The sequence below is a fragment of the Schistocerca americana genome, chromosome X (assembly GCF_021461395.2).
Source record: "Schistocerca americana isolate TAMUIC-IGC-003095 chromosome X, iqSchAmer2.1, whole genome shotgun sequence".
NCBI classification, from domain to species: Eukaryota; Metazoa; Arthropoda; class Insecta; order Orthoptera; family Acrididae; genus Schistocerca; species Schistocerca americana.
Window position 1 is genome coordinate 534784400 of NC_060130.1, and position 16310 is coordinate 534800709.

Sequence of the window (16310 nt, forward strand, 5' to 3'; positions counted from 1 at the left end):
TGGACGTTGGACAATAGTTCAGCCCGTTCCCGCGGAGACCGCTTCCAAAACCTGGAATCTCTCTTCCATTGTCCTCTCCTGATCCTCAACTGTTCTGCTCAGCCGCAGCTGTTTGTTTCCCACCTCACCGAGCCGCTGCTTCACCACACCTAGCGCCTTACTTATTTCATAGGTTATCTCCTCCCGTATGGCCACTTGGAGATTCTCAAATTTTTCTTCCATTCTGTTTCAAAGGTTACGATGTGCCCCATCTAACTACTCATCGAAACGGTTATTTGTTGTATATTTTACTCCCTTCATTTCAGCTAACATGCTTCGTAAGAACTAGCGCATGTTCGCCTCCTCATTGTGGAGGAAAGAAATTTATTGCAGTACATCATTAAAAGATGGGATCGGTTGACAGGGCACATCCTGAGGCATCAAGGAATGTCGGTTTGGTAATGGAGGGAAATGTGGGTGGTAAAATTTGTACAAGGAGACCAAGGCTTAATTATGGTACACAGGTTCAAATGGATGTATGTTACGGTAGTAATGGAGAGGTGAAGAGGCTTGCAAAGCATAGATTGGCGTGGTGAGCTGCATCAGACAAGTGCTCAGATTCAAGATCAGACCACAACAACTTATATAAAACTTCAACTGAATATTTTTCTTTTCAGGATGGTTCAAATGGCTCTGAGCACTATGGGACTTAACTTCTAAGGTCATCAGTCCCCTAGATCTTAGAACTACTTAAACCTAACGAACCTAAGGACATCACACACATCCATGCCCGGGGCAGAATTCGAACCTGCGACTGTAGCGGTCACGCAGTTCCAGACTGTAGCGCCTAGAACCGCTCGGCCACTCCGGCCGGCTCTTTTCAGCACTTCAGTGCCAGTATTTATAATTGACGCAGGAGTTATTAAAGCTCGAGAAATGTCAGCTGTAAATCTGTCATATTTCTAATCGGCCGCGAGTCTTAATAGGATGATTATTAGTTTTCTCCTTCAGACAATTAGTTGGCTCTGAGCACTATGGGACTTAACAGCTATGGTCATCAGTCCGACAATTAGTTATCGGCATTTTCTTTCGTGCAGCATCTCTGTATAAGTAAAAATCAGGATGATGAAATCAGCGCTAATTTATTAGTGTTATATATGTCCCCACATTACAAAACTTATCTTAACTTCTACCTATTGCTTGAATGACTGAATCAGTTCAAAAAATTCTACACAAATATTTCGTGAGGGAGCTAAAGTTAAGCGCATTCCTTTAACAACTGCATTACACGAATATTACGGCAGTACATGGCTCTCGCAAATTATATCGCACAAAAGGAGTTACTGTTAAACAGAACACTCTCAGTTTGGAAAAAGGAAGAAGTGTTTAATAAATAAATAAGTCGTATCTATTCTGGAAACTGGACACTTCTACTCCAGTTAAAATACAATTTTATGATTCGTGCGGAAACTGCGATCAGTCAGTGGACAACGTCTCTAATTTTTTTTATTTATCTGTTAGTTATCTTCGGAGCTATCTCAAGTTATCATTAAATGGTGATCACTTTTAGGGACCTCATATTTTGTGCTGTGTGCAGCTAGTCTCTCTGACTGTGGCGCTGATGAAAATATTTGGATTTACGTAGCTTCTGCCACATCACTATCGTAAATAAATAAATATCAATTCGATATAACTTCGTTGACTGTGAATGCTTTGGCATCATCTGTGTTAGGTACAGATGTACAGGATGGTTATAATTAAACATTTACTACTTGTTTCACCGTAGATGGAAAACTTAACCGTATAGGTACCCAACTTCCTAGGTATGATGTTCAGACTATGCACTGCAGGATATGTATTGTTAGTAGTTTTAGTATCATGACTTCCGTTAGGTGACAGTACTGATACGGTGAAGTAGGGTTGAAACACAAGCTTCAGTACGCATTACAGTTGCGTTCAGTCAACATGGGTCTGGACAAGGTAAGCCGGACTTTAGTCGTAAAGCTGTTTCATCAAAACAATGGAAATATTTCTGCTGCTCTTCGCTAGTGTAAACGCATTAAAGAGATACGGAAAGATCCTCTTGTCGCAGCAGGGTTGAAGAACATGATCAGAAGTTTGATTTAACTGGAAATTTTGGAATTGCTCCTGGGAGAGTCCGACGGTCTGTTGCACCACAAATGGTTGAAGAGATTACTGTTCACTTGGCTGTGAATACTGGGCGCAATGTGCGATCTTCAAGCAGTACACGAGCTGTGTCACGGCAGAGATAGGCAACATCCCACCTGAGATGCTTCGGGCAGCAGTAGAGCAACTTATAGTGCAATTCAAGGCAATCGTGGAAGCACATGGTCATCACATTGAGCGACGGATGTAACCTGGAAAGTAAACATGATATTCGGTTAACATCTGTTACAGCCTCATGTGGAAAACATCTGTTACTGCCTCATGTGGAAATTAAAACGTGTATCTTTCAATGGTTTATTCGTTATTTCTCTTCCACGTGTCCTTTCGAATGTTTCCACAAAGTCTCATTGCCTTGAGATTACTCGTTTTTCATGGAGGCCCTCTGAAGTAGCGAAAGTTTAATTATAACTACCCTCTGTTATCTCTACCTGTTACTGATATACGAAAATTTATGCCGTACCGGAACTCGAACTCGGATTTACCGCTTATAGGGAAAGGTCGCCTTAACCACTACGGCTATTCTTTAGCACTTAACGCCTGCAGAATTAATCTGTTTTCCCACACTAATGGGAACGACATTGTCAAGAATGGAGACCCTTTATGCTGTTGTCTCGTGCCCGCCTCGCTATGTGATATTTGCTTGCATTTCTGGATGAACAGATGTCAATGACTATTGATAGCCGTCCGAAATTAATCATAATTTTTTGCATTAACAGATATTTAAGGAGTACAGCATAAAAACAAAGAAAATTATAAATGAACACATTACAAAGAGCACAATAGAAAAGGATTTCAGTCAATCACAACAGAGTAGATATCTACTGCAGATGGTAGTCCATCGTTGCCTTCTAACGGTGTCGGCTCCACTTCTTCAAGAATTGTTAATACTCGATCCTTCCATCATGTCCTTAAACGTTCCCTTAGGCGTTTTCTAGCACGTTGAGGAGGAGGACTCAGTATGGGAGGGATCTACCAGCTCGAAGGATTCGCCAAACCACTGTAGCCTCTTATACCCCAATACTCGTCCAATGTGTGGCTTTCCTTACCGCCGGTACAGATCATCTTCCCATTACCTTCCATGGTACTGTAGATGGGTTCCTAGATCTTTCGAAGTATCATTCTCTCGAAGACGCAGATTGCTTCTCCAGCTGTTGCTAATATCGCCCAGGTTTCAAAACCACGTGAAAGTACTGGCCGTACTAGTGCCACGTGCAGCGGGATCTTACTCTTCTGCGGTATCAGTCGTGACTTGCATAAATTGTTCAAACTAAAGAACATGCTATTAGCGTTTATTATTCGTTGATGCACTTCTTTCGTCACTTCGCTTTTATTGATCTGTATGGAACCCAGGTATCTGAATTCTTGAACTCGTTCAGAGCTATGCCCGTCAACAACAATAGAAGGAAGGAGAGCCTGACGGCGTGATATAACGAGATATTTGATTTTTTCATCATTCACTACCAGTCCAATTTACTTCGCATTGTGGAGGGATCGGGAAGTATCATGGATCTCGATTCCACGCAATCTTGTTCTCACTGGTGCGAAAATGCAGAGTAAAGCTGCCGGCATCAAGTAATAAATGTTGGGGACTGTGGTACAAGGATCTAGACAGTGTGACTTATGGAAGTTTGGGACGGCCCGAGAAGTGTACACTAATAGCCAATGTTGTTAAGGCGACCGCTCGCGATAAATGGAAAATTCAAGTTCGAGTCCCGGTCCAATGCCACTAACGGGTAATATATCTGCACCTGACACAGCTGATGTCAAGATATTCGCAAACGCGAAGAAACAAACACAGCCAAAACAAGACCTGGCAGACCTCATGTCCTCCATGTACACTCTGCGTCTCCCTCCCTCCCTCTCACTCTTTCTCTTTCTGTCGTGTGGCGACTCGCCGCCGGGAGCAAGTCTTTTTAGTTCATACCATTTAGGCGACTTGCACGCCTTTGATTATGAAGTAATGATGAGGACAACTCAACACCCAGTCCCCGAAAACTCGTCGACCGGGACGGGACTGAGAAGCGGGTCCCCTCGGTTGGCATCCAGCCATGCCGACCCCGCAGCTACCGAGGCGGACGCCACCTCATGTACTGAAATCACAGGGACTGGAGCATTGTGGAAGGTGGTTTCGAAAAATCGCACGAAATTAGCAGAAGGGATCATTCGCGAGTTCCAAAGTGCGACCAGCAATCGAACTAGCACAGTTACGGTGCGTAGGGAGCTAAAGGGAATGGCGTACAATGGTCGAGCAGCTACTCATAAGCAGCCACTTTTCTGTAGTCGGTGCTAAGCGACGCTCGAGAGGTTGTAAAGAGCAATGCCACTGGTCGATGGATGACTAGAAACGAGTGATAAATCACGCTGTACCCTGTGGCAACTTTGGCGGATGTCTGGAGAATGTTCCCTGGCAACATGCGCAGTGCCAACAGAGGAGTTTGTGTTACAGTATGAGACTGCGTTTCGTGGTTTAGGATGTGGTTCCCTTATTTCGCTTAAGAAAACGCTAAATTCAGAAAGACATGAACGCATTTTACTCGATGGTCTGGTTCAAATGCCTCTGAGCACTATGGGACTTAACCTCTGAGGTCATCAGTCCCCTAGAGCTTAGAACTACTTAAATCTAACTAACCTAAGGACATCACACACATCCATGCCCGAGGCAGGATTCGAACCTGCGACCGTAGCGCTTGCGCGGTTCCAGACTGTAGCGCCTAGAACCGCTCGGCAACCCCGGCCGGCACTCGATGGCCTACTGCGTACTGTAGAGAAATAAAACTTCCTGGCAGATTAAAACTGTGTGCCGGGCCGAGAATCGAACTCGGGACCTTTGCCTTTCGCGGGCAAGTGCTCTACCAAATGAGCTACCCAAGAACGACTTACGACCCGTCCTCACAGCTTTACTTCTGCCAGAAGTTTCATATCAGCGCACACTCCGCTGCAGAGTGAAAATCTCATTCTGTAGAGAAATAGTTCGCAGACGATGAACGTTTGTATCACCATGACAATGCAGCCTCTCAAAGCAGCATCTGTGAGGCAATAGTGTGTAGACCATAACATACCTGAATGTACTAGGCCATCTTAGTCCCGACCTGAGCCCTATGGAACGCCTTTGGCACGAGTTAGAACGTCGACTTCGCTCCAGAGCCCATCTTACATCATCACTACGTTCTTTGGTTTCGGCACTTGAGGGAGAACGGGCTGCAGTTACTCAATCGACAATCAGACACCTCACTGAAAATGTCCCCATTAGAGTCGAACACGCCTTAAAGGCGAAGCGTAGATCCACTCCACAGTAATTTGCTCTAATGGGTATCGGAATACTTCTGATCAGATTATGTATAACGTAATGGATACAGACAAGCAGCAAATGTACCCAGAACCGTTTCTCGTGAAATCTGGAAAATGTTTTGTTATTTAACACGAAGCTAATTTGAGTGCCCCCCTCCCTCCAAAGCTCAGAACCTGAGCACACCCTTGAAAGAGAGGCGAAACTGATGTATCTGGCTGCAGCGGCAAGTGCTTCAGCCGGCAGGTCGGCGGCGCAGGGGAAGCACGTGCGTGGCGGCAACCGGCTGACCACGTGACACGGCTGCTGTGTTAAGGGGCGGTGGGGCTGCGCACGCCGCAGTGCTAAGACCGCCGCGCCGGGCACACAGTGCTCTGTTCTGCCCTGCCTCATGGCCCTGCGCCTGCAACAGCGCTGCTCGCCGCATCTGTTTCCATAGTTTCTTCAGGTACGTGCTTCCCGTTAGTGTCTTCAGTTACCAGACTGCTGAAGTTTGTGTATCGGAGCAAGCGTGTCGCTGCCCAAGCTCTGAAACAGCTGCAAGTCACGCAACCGAGCGATGTTTACGGGATAGGCGACGCACAAGTCGGCGTGCCCCGTGCGTGTTCTTGCAACATCGCCACCGGCAATGGCTCCGGTATAAAAGCTACAGATAAACGTCGTCTGTCGTCGCTAGATTTTATGTCAAACATTCGAATTACATCCTGTTGATAGTACAGTTAGCATTGTACGAAACGTGGTGGAAAGAGGCAAATTTGAAGATTTTAATGTTTGCTTCGTGACTTGCTTCGCACAGTTATTTTGACGGTGTAGTCGATTGCGATGTTAATATTATATGGCGCTAAAATGTTTTTGCAACCACTTCTTAGAAATGCTGAATAAACAAATTATCAGTCGCATTATCAACAAGCAAGCGTCGTGGCCAGTTTGCGAATATCCATTATTTTTTCGGTCTTGCAATTTCTTATCCATAAGTGTTTAGTCATACCGTAGTCCGTAACAGCATATTGCCAATATTTAATACAATGTGACTGAAACATGATGGTAGTCGTGCCGCCGGTAAAAATTAATAAAAATAGATTGTTAAACAGAAGCATCGACACAGTTCACCTAATCAGCAATTATTTTTAAAACTGGCTGTTATAACGTCAGGAGAGACCACAGAAATCAGGATTGTTATTACTTCACATGCGTCGGAATCGCTGTCAATTGGAAACTGACAATAGGGTGCGATTTCTTTTGTTTAAAAGCGGTAAGATATTCGGTTCTGTTTCAGTGGAAGAAGAATCACTGTCAGCGAGGAGGGTTGCATCCTCTCCAACAAGGCTCAAATTTGCCTGCTGCCGTAATGGTGCCGAGTAATGTCTTATGCGCTGCTAACACTGACTTATTGTTTAAATTGTTAGCTTGAAGTACATAGCTGTTGCCAGTAAACTGTTAAACTGTTGTTCGTACTGAAATTTAGAGCAGCATGGCTAACTGATACGGTGCGACTCGCAACGCTCGAAATAGTTTCTGTATATCAATCCCACCGTATCATAATTTTATTCTGAGAGATTGAACTCCACATAATCCAAAATACTGGAAAAAATTTATTTTAGTAATTTTTATGAACCGTTCTTGATGGCTACAGAAACACCGATACCAATACGCTACGATGGTTCTGTTCCCGTGTCACGTAGTATGTGTTGGCAAGGAATTCATTCAGATCGCTCGACAAACTTCAATGAATAGGAAAAGAAAAGGTGATATAAAACTGTATTTAACAATATAATCAATTTATTCTGATTGTTATAAACAGGTCTTCGTTGTTAACTGTTCCATGTTCCTAGCGTAGTCGGAAAGCTAACAATTAGTGGACGTCGCAAATTAAATGAGCCGGTACAGAACGTTGCGCGAGCAATGTCGTATCTTTGTTCAGTTATTTAATATGTCCACGAACATGATCTGCCTTAATCTTGTGCCGAAACATCTCGTATATTTTGTGTCGTGTAGAACAACAAACAAGTTGTCGAAAGCTCTTACTGACAGCGCTCAAGGCACTACTCATGACTGGGGTTGCCAGATCAAGTTGACAGAATTACCGAACATTGCCTGGCGAAAGGATTTACCGAGCTTAGGGTGAGCACAATAACACAATTAATAAACATTAAAAGTTATATTTATTATTGGTAGCTATAGATTTCAACAAATTTTTGTTGCCTTTAATGTTTTGTAAGAGCCGCTACATGTTGTAAACTTAAAATTACAGCGAACAAATCATTCTGCGTTTACCATTTAGATACTCAGTATATTTCGAGCGCCAGACCATAAATGATACATTTGACATTCTTTCCACGTAGGTGCTTCTGCATGAAACCGCCAGTATCGTTTGATAATTTTTTTGTATGTTACGCATGTATGTTGATTTTGCAAATCAATAAATAGAGAAATAAATGGAATTCGTAGAATACTGAACCACTCATACTTCACTACCGAACACGGGACTGAAATACCAATCAATTTGGTAAAAAAACCGAACACCTGGCAACCCAACTCACAACCCATCCTCAGTTTTAACTGAAAATACTGGAACATTAAAGTAACTAACCTAAGAGAAAAACAAGATTACTGCACTATCCCATGTCATGAATTCGGTGAGAATCATGCAAATACTCTATATCATAATCAAAACGGTATGAAATCTGAGTTCCAATGATACGAGATAATGTTATGGAACGGTCCTGATTAAGAACAAAAAGTGAAATATTTAGTTTCAGAGAAAAGTGTTCAACAAAAAAGTTAACTTGCTCTTTTATAAAGAGGAACTTGAACACTTCTATCTGAAAACAACCTGCGGAAATGGTTCTGAATACGACAAATACTTATCAGTCTATTTCTGAAGTAGGAGCTGCATTGGGCTTCTGAGGGAAAGCATTACATATTTGATCAGTAAGTCCGAAACCTGGGAGGAATAGACTGGCAGACAAATGTAAATCTCTGACATGTCAACACTGTCACACGAAACAGCAAACACTGTCGTCATTAGTCATTGTGCAACTTCCTCTGAGATCCTCTAAGTTATCTTTCGTGCTGGAAAATACTGGCTGTTCCGAATAATGCTCAGAGGATGATGTGAGAAAATCTTAAGCTAATAGGAATATTACTTTGCTTGCAGAAACTAACGCTGAAGTACGAATTGAAAGTTCCGCGGATGTCAGTAGTACTCCTAACAATACTGCAATACTGTGAGCTTCGAATGGCAGTCAAAATTCTGGTTTGTCATCATGTTGGGTGAAATGTGTGTTAATTATCCTGCCGAAATAATTGACTTTGTAGAAGAAGTAATAAATTAAATAGTTCTTTTAAAAGAATGTGCCTAACACTTCAAGAACTTAGTTGTCATGGGTGCTGTCTTTTTTTTCCCCTACTAATATTCTAAATGTAGAATGTAGCACTGTGTCAATTCACTCGATACAATGATTTTACGAAACAATCCGATCAGTTTCCGCATTTGTTTTCAGATCTCTGCACTAATTTGCCTGTGCTGACACGAGAGCAAGAAACCGTAGCGAGTTTAAAGCAGCGTTTTAATGTATCACGATAGCGAGAAAAATGTCCTATCTCGTAACGACGATACGCTTTCTTTGTGTTTAGCACCTCATTAGAAACAGAGCACATACTAGCGTAGACTGTGTGAGGCATACGTAGGGGATTATCCATACAATTTGTACGAATTTGTTAGAAACCATCGCAGCATAGTGTAAGAAAGCTACACAAACCACCAAAGTAAGGTTCTTCTTATTCTTCTCGATAAGTTACCGGGTTATCATCTAATGTTCTCAGTGTCTTCCATAAATACGTAACAGCATAAATCGTTGCCACTTGATGGAGCATTCGACCAGAAAAAGAGCTCTTTAACCCATATTACAATCCATTGAATTAAAACCTTACGCGTAAGCGAATGCTTAACATTTTACCGACACACGCGGGTCTGTATCTCATTCATTTTTTAGAACGTGCGAGAAATTACTTCAGGTATATAACGATTCGTCATACAGCAATCACTACCTCGTAAATTGACGCTGTTGTAGTTCAAATGAGAGATGCTCCTTCGGTTATACGTCTGCAGATACAGACTCAAGTAGTTTATAAACTTCAAGTAAGCGGATGCAAAAGTTTTGCGACCATGTAAAATATGTTGAAAGGGAGAAAGGGTTCTGAAAGTAGCTTTGTGTAGAATAAAGTAAAGAGGAATAAAGAACGTAATTATTTTCAAATGACACCATGTAACAAGCGGACAAGGTTGTCATCTGTGATACTGCGCGGGTCGCAAGGATTGCGTCGAAAGCCAGACAAGGTCGTGGCTTCCCCGTGTACAGGATACTGTTAGTATCTAGAGATCGTGTGTTCGACTCTCATCTTGGGAGTAGATCTTCGTATTTCGAATGCGCCGTTTTAGCACATTTTTTCGCAAAAAGCGAGTAAGCATGTGTGTCCATTTGCCAAAAAGAGAAAACAAGATAAATGCATTGAAACAAGAACATGTAACGTTAATGCATAAAACTGATAAGTGACTGTATGTCAGTTCTCAGATAACATTCTAAAAATGAAAAATAGCTTCACGCACTACATCTTATCCGTTCGCAAGATACGTTCTAGCGAAGAAAATTACTTCCATTAGCTACCATTGGATTGATTTCTTAGCAGGATGGTAGAATTCTGACTTAATTTGCTAATTTGGAATTTTAATGTTAAATTGAACCCGAATTATCTTAACACAAATGTGTCGTGTTACCAAGAGAAAACTTATTTATATAATTTTATTTAAAAAAAATCAGCCCGGAACTTGTATTCATTGTAGCGAGTGGTTTCAGCTGAATTAGATCACTTAAGGTCCAAAATGATGGCTTCTGATGATAACCCATTTCGGCTGAACAGGTCACAACAATATAAGTGTGTGTTCTGGACTTCAGTTTATACATAAACTCGAAGAATATTCGTTATTACACACGAGGTCAGCAAGGGGGCGCAACGCTCACGATGAATCCGTCCGCAGATTTTGTCTCCAGTGGCAGAGGAATTGACAGTGGCACTGAACATCTTGCATTTCACCCACATTAAGGATCAGGGACGTAAATCACAATGGCACTCATCCGGCTTTAACTCACATATTCGGAAATAAGACGAATTTCACCATTGGCTCATCATGACATCCTCTGATGGATAACAATACCTTTCCTAGAATTTTTCTCGAATTAGTCTTGAGCTGAATGCATTCACGTTGCTCTTCAGTGTTCTGTCACCTGTCCATCACCCATTACGCGGTCTTGATCTTTCTCTATCGATATGCAGCAGAGAACTTCCTTGGTCCATCTGCAGTCGATAAGTTTGCGAATAAATGCTTTTCACATTCACAATCCATGTCTCACTGTAGCAAGTGAAAATTGGTAATGCACACTCATTGTAAACTTTCTAATTCAAACACATCGGAACCTTCATTTTGAAAACTCATTTTAGTTCACCAAAATAACTCTAGGCCATGATTACTCTGTTTATTTTTTCTGCCCATCTAATCGTCCATAACATACTAAATAAAACAACTTGAGGAAATTTCATTAATTCCAGTCACTGATCGCAGTGTCGTCAGACTATAGATTTCGCTCCATAATTACCACCTTCAGACGAAAAATATTACTTCTAAAAGCATTGCAGAGTACCGCTTAGTTGGTTTATCTCCCTCCCTCCTTGAATCTCGAAAGTCCTTGTGTTGGGTCATGAAGCTGTGGAGAACTTAAACACGTTCTCTGGCCTGTCCCTGCTGACTTGCAGACCAAACAACCAAGAATTTACGCCTGAAGTACTGCTTGAAATCTCCTTGGCACTCCAATACGTATGTGAAGTTGTCATATCACTTGTATCACGTCAGCAGTGAAAATGTAGCATGTATAGGGACTTTACAGCTATACGAACCAACAAGACAATAACTTTACATATGCGAAAGGAGATAACCGCTAACTAAGCATTACCCGGGAATGCATTTACAAACATTTTTTTTTGTCTGAATATGGTGATATGAATCGAAACAGTCTAACGGCACTTTGTGGTCATTGACTATAATGTAAAAAAAATGATAAACGTCCTGGATAACTGTATTCGTTCGCGACAATGTTGCACCTTGTAACGACTTACCACATGTCTGTGAGACTTCATTGTCGATCTGCGCAGTTTTCATTGTGTTGACTATATATAATGTTAATACACTACGGCGCCCTTACAGTACAGAAGTACGTCGATGATGTTCTACGCCCCGTTTTGTTGGTCTTCATGGCAAGCCATCCTGGGCTTACATTTCCGCAAGATAATGCCCGTCCGCACACGGCGGGAGTTTCTACCACCTGTATCCGTGCTTGCCAAACGCTGCCTTGGCCAACAAGGTCGCTGGATCTCTTCCCAACAGAAAACGTTTGGAGCATTATGGGCAGGACTCTCCAACCAGCTCGGTTTTTGACGATCTTACCCGCGTGTTAGACTTTGGCACGACATCCCTCAGGATGGCACCTAACAACTCCGTCAGTGAATGCCAAGCCGAAAAACCGCTTGCAGGAGGGCCAGAAGTGGATCAATTTGTGAAACTGTTTCTCTTGAATAAATCATCCAATTTTTCTGAAATTGTAATCATTTGTTTGAATATGTACATCGCATCTATAGATTTCTGTCCTATTATGGTAATTTCTTCGTGGTGCGTCTTCTTTCTTAACTTTGAGTGTACGTTGTAAGGCCTACTTGGAAACTTCATCCGTTGAGTTGTTTCAGTCGCTGATCATCTGGTGGAGCTATAAATGGCACAAAAGCGCTAGTCCTTTGCAAAGCAATGACGAAACTGACAGTTTTCGTAATCGTAAACTGATATTATGGCTGAAAAAATGCATTTTTTATCGAAAGTAGTAGTTAACGTGTCCGCAGTGTGTCCCGTACTTGCAGGAAAAGGCTATAATAATTGAGAGAAATATTGCAAGGTACTAAAATAATATAGCGAAGAACGAGGATGCTAGTATGAATTGAATGTCGACAGAAAGTATCTACAGAAATACGAACAATGTAATGACCTCGAGCAGAAAACTTCAGTGAATATTTCTCAGAGAATAATGGAATTAATTTGAGGAGACTTACGCTGTACGAGTAACTTCCGAGCGCAAATTATGGTGCAGGCAACGAGTAGAATCAAACCTACCTACCTACATACATACTTACTCACACTGTACTGTTCTACACAGGTACGGGTACTGGCAGTTTTTCTTGACCATACGGTCGAATGTCGGCGTGATTCCCGTCTTCACCTCAGAAAATCAACACTTAAATGTTTAAATATAGATTTTACACCTTCAGGTAACTGACATACGTGACGTTATTCGTGAATAGTAGAGAAATTTTAGTTGTCGACCATGCTACAATGGGATAACGCCTTGGAGAAGGAAGCGGCAGGGGCACGAGTGGCTCCATCTGGTATCACGCTCCCAAAGTGAATAAGAGGATGGCGAAAACGGCTAAAGTAGTAAAACAAAATCAACCAGCTTCCGAAGTTCGGTAAAATTACGGTTATTTGCAACAGAGAAATGAGTGTTTCTTACACCTCTAAGTAGACTGAGATAAGTAAGACGTAAACAAATAAGACGGATAATCTAATTTGTCGTCGTCTCGTCTTGTTCGTCGTCTTCATTCTGAAGACGAGTTTGATGCAGCTCTCCAAGCTACTCCATCCTGTACATTTCTCTTCATAGCCGAATATTACTGCAACCTACATCAATTGGAACATGTTCATTGTATTCGTCTCTTGAGCTACCTCTACAATTTTATCTTTCCCCTCCCCCCCATTTCCCTCCAATACTAAATGTGTAATCTTTTGATGTCTCAGAATGTGTCCTATTCACCTATCCTTTCTTACAGTCAATTTGTGCCGCAAATTTTTTTCCCTCCTATTCGGTACCCCATCATTAGTTCGGAGATCTATCCATTTAATTTTCAGCATTCTTCTGTAGCATCGAATTTCAAAGCCGTCTATTTTCTTATCGTCTCAACTGCTTACCGACCACCTTTCACTACCGTATAAGGGTATACTACATACACTTTTAGAAAAGACATCGTAACACTTATTTCTCGTTTTTAGAAAGCCATCTTTTGTCATTGTCAGTCTACATTTTATATTCTCTCAACTTCGGCGTCATTAGTTATTCACTGCTCGAATAGCAAAACTTGCATGCTTGCCCTAGTGTCTCATTTCCTAATCTAATTCTCTCAGCATCGTCTGATTTAATTCTGCTACATTCTATTAACCTTGTTTTGCTTTAGTTAATGTTCGTGTGACAGCCTCCTTTCAAGACACTGTCCATTCCGCTCCAGCTGTTCCTCAGTCCTTTGCTGCCCCTGGCAGAATTACAATGTCATGGACAAACATCAAAGTTCTTATTTATTCTCCCTGAACTTTAATTCGTTCTCCAAATTTTCCTTTGGTTTCCTTTACTGCTTGCTCAATGTACCAATTTAATAAAATTGGGGATAGGCTGCAAACGTGGCTCACTCCCTTCTCATGTCCTCCGTCTCTTTTAACTGTCGTCTGCTTTGTGTGAAAGTTATAAACAGCCTTCTAGTCCCTGTATTTTACCACTGCTACTTCTAGAATTTCAAAGACAGTGTTCCAGTCAACATTGTCAAAAGGTTTCTCTACAAATGATATATATCTATCTCTGTCTTTCCTCAAACAGTCTTCTAGGAGAAGTCGTAGGGCCAAAATTGCCTTGCGTGTTCCTACATTTCTCCGAACCGAAACTAATTTTCCGGAGGTCGGTTTCTACCAGTTTTCCATTCTTCTGTAAGTAACTCGTGCCAGTATTTTACGATTCACAGTTGGATAATCGTCACACCCCTCAGTAACTCCTCTAGAATTGGAATTGCTACATTCTTCTTAAAATCTGAGGGTATTTCCCCGGTCTCCTAAATCTAGCACACCAGGTGGAAAAGTTTTGTTATGGCTAGCTCTTTGAAGTATAAGAATAGTTGTGAGAGTATGTGGTCTACACCTGGAGCTTTGTTTCGGCTTTTGTCTTCCAGTGCTGTCAAAGTTTTCTCGCAGTATCATATCTCCCACATCATATGCATCTACTTCCCTTACCGTAACATTGCCTTCATGTTCAATTTTCTTGTATAACTCCAGTAGATATTCCTTCCACCTTTCCTGTCTGGATTCTAAATATTCATGCAACTGCTCCTCTTGCCTCCAAAGACCACCTTAATTTCCTTATTGATGGTATCGACATTTTCCCCTAGTTATACATGGATCTATTTTGTCCTGTAGCAATTTTGCACTTACTGTCTCTCATGTTTTAGAGTTCTCTATTCCCTTTCTCCTGCTTCACTTGCTGCGTTTTTTATAATTTCTCCTTTCGTCAGTTAAATTCAATATCAGAGTTTTTCAAGGATTTATACTAGCCTTGTCTTTTTTTTAGCTATTTTATCACCTGCTGTCCTCCTTACTTAATCTCTGAAAGCTACCCATTCTTCTTGTACTGTATTCCTTTCCTACGGTTGTCAATCGTTACTAAATGTTTCCTTAGAGACCCTCAGAAACCTCTGGTTTCTTCAATGTATCCAAAGCCTTTCGCCTTAACTACGTACCTTCTTCTTTGTTTCTTCAATTTTAATCTACAGTTCATAAATCTACCAATAAAGTGTGGTAGTCCACATCTGCTGCTGAAAATTCCTTACACTTTAAAATCTGGTTCTGAACTCTATCTTACCTTTATGTTATCAGTCTGAAACCTTCCAGTGTCTCCATGTGTTTTCCACGTATACAACATCTTAGCAATGTTTAAATTCTGCTCTGATCAAAATTCTACCAGTCTGTTTCGCTTTTCATTCCTGTCCCCAGGTCCATATTTTCCTACTATTTTTTACTTCTCGTCCTTTTCATACTATAGAATTCCAGTCCCTCATCACAATTAAATTTCCTTCTCCTTTATCATTTCGTAAAATTATCAATACTGACAAATGTCCTATTCAGGTATCGGTCGAAGGTGACTGAGTTTGAAAGTGTCGGTAATGATCAGTCTGCCTCGTAATGGTTCGCAATCATCAGTTAAAAAAAACCTACCCAAAAGAAGTATCCTTCTTGCAGCATGTTTTAACAACACTGCATTAACTAGCCCACTTAATCTTCACTTTGGCTTTAGTTCTGCGATTTCAGCTATACAGGCTCGACTTGAGGCCTACTTCAGAGTTCCTCTACCAGGTTTCGGAGATGAAATAGAAGGGAGATTAAAACACTGAAGTTATGAACTGGGACATGAGACGTTTCTGGACAGCTCAAGTTTTAGGAGAGTTCCTCGCCAGAAACAAGATTCTCGGCTGGTGTCCCATTTCTATCTTATGTTGTACCCTGTGTATTTTTTACTTGGCTTTTCATCCTCGCCTGTCCTCTTCGTTAGTTGCTGTCTCAGAATTTAAGACAATAAAGCAGAAAGGAGCAATTATAATTTCTTTGTTCTTTATTAATAAATAATTTTTCATCAAAAAGGTTTGTGTTGTACTAGGATTGATCTAAATATTTGTAGAGATGATAATACTCATTCCTGCGAATTTTTTGCCACAAGTCATATAATAGGAAACTATGTTAACCATCCATGTACTCTAAGCCACTGGAGTCAAATAGCTAACTTCTTGTCGAAGATAATACTTTCTCTGTTCCTAGAAGGCCATGCGCTGGAATGTTCGCCACAGTATGTTTTCTATATTGGTGCTATCGCGAAGCGAGTTACGGGCGCGCTAGAACAAGTGTAGCAAACAGCAGACGTATAAGTTAGTTGCGAGAGCAGGATTACGCGAG

At 41.5% G+C, this 16310-nt stretch overlaps 1 protein-coding gene across 1 annotated transcript in view; it reads left to right on the forward strand.

Moving 5' to 3' along the window:
* The first annotated feature begins 5750 nt into the window (after positions 1–5750).
* Positions 5751–16310, forward strand: part of LOC124555581 — a 92698-nt gene continuing 82138 nt past the window's right edge. Inside the window, exon 1 of the mRNA XM_047129545.1 lies at positions 5751–5900. The gene's annotated coding sequence lies outside the window, so the exon portion shown is untranslated. The remainder of the gene's footprint in view (positions 5901–16310) is intronic.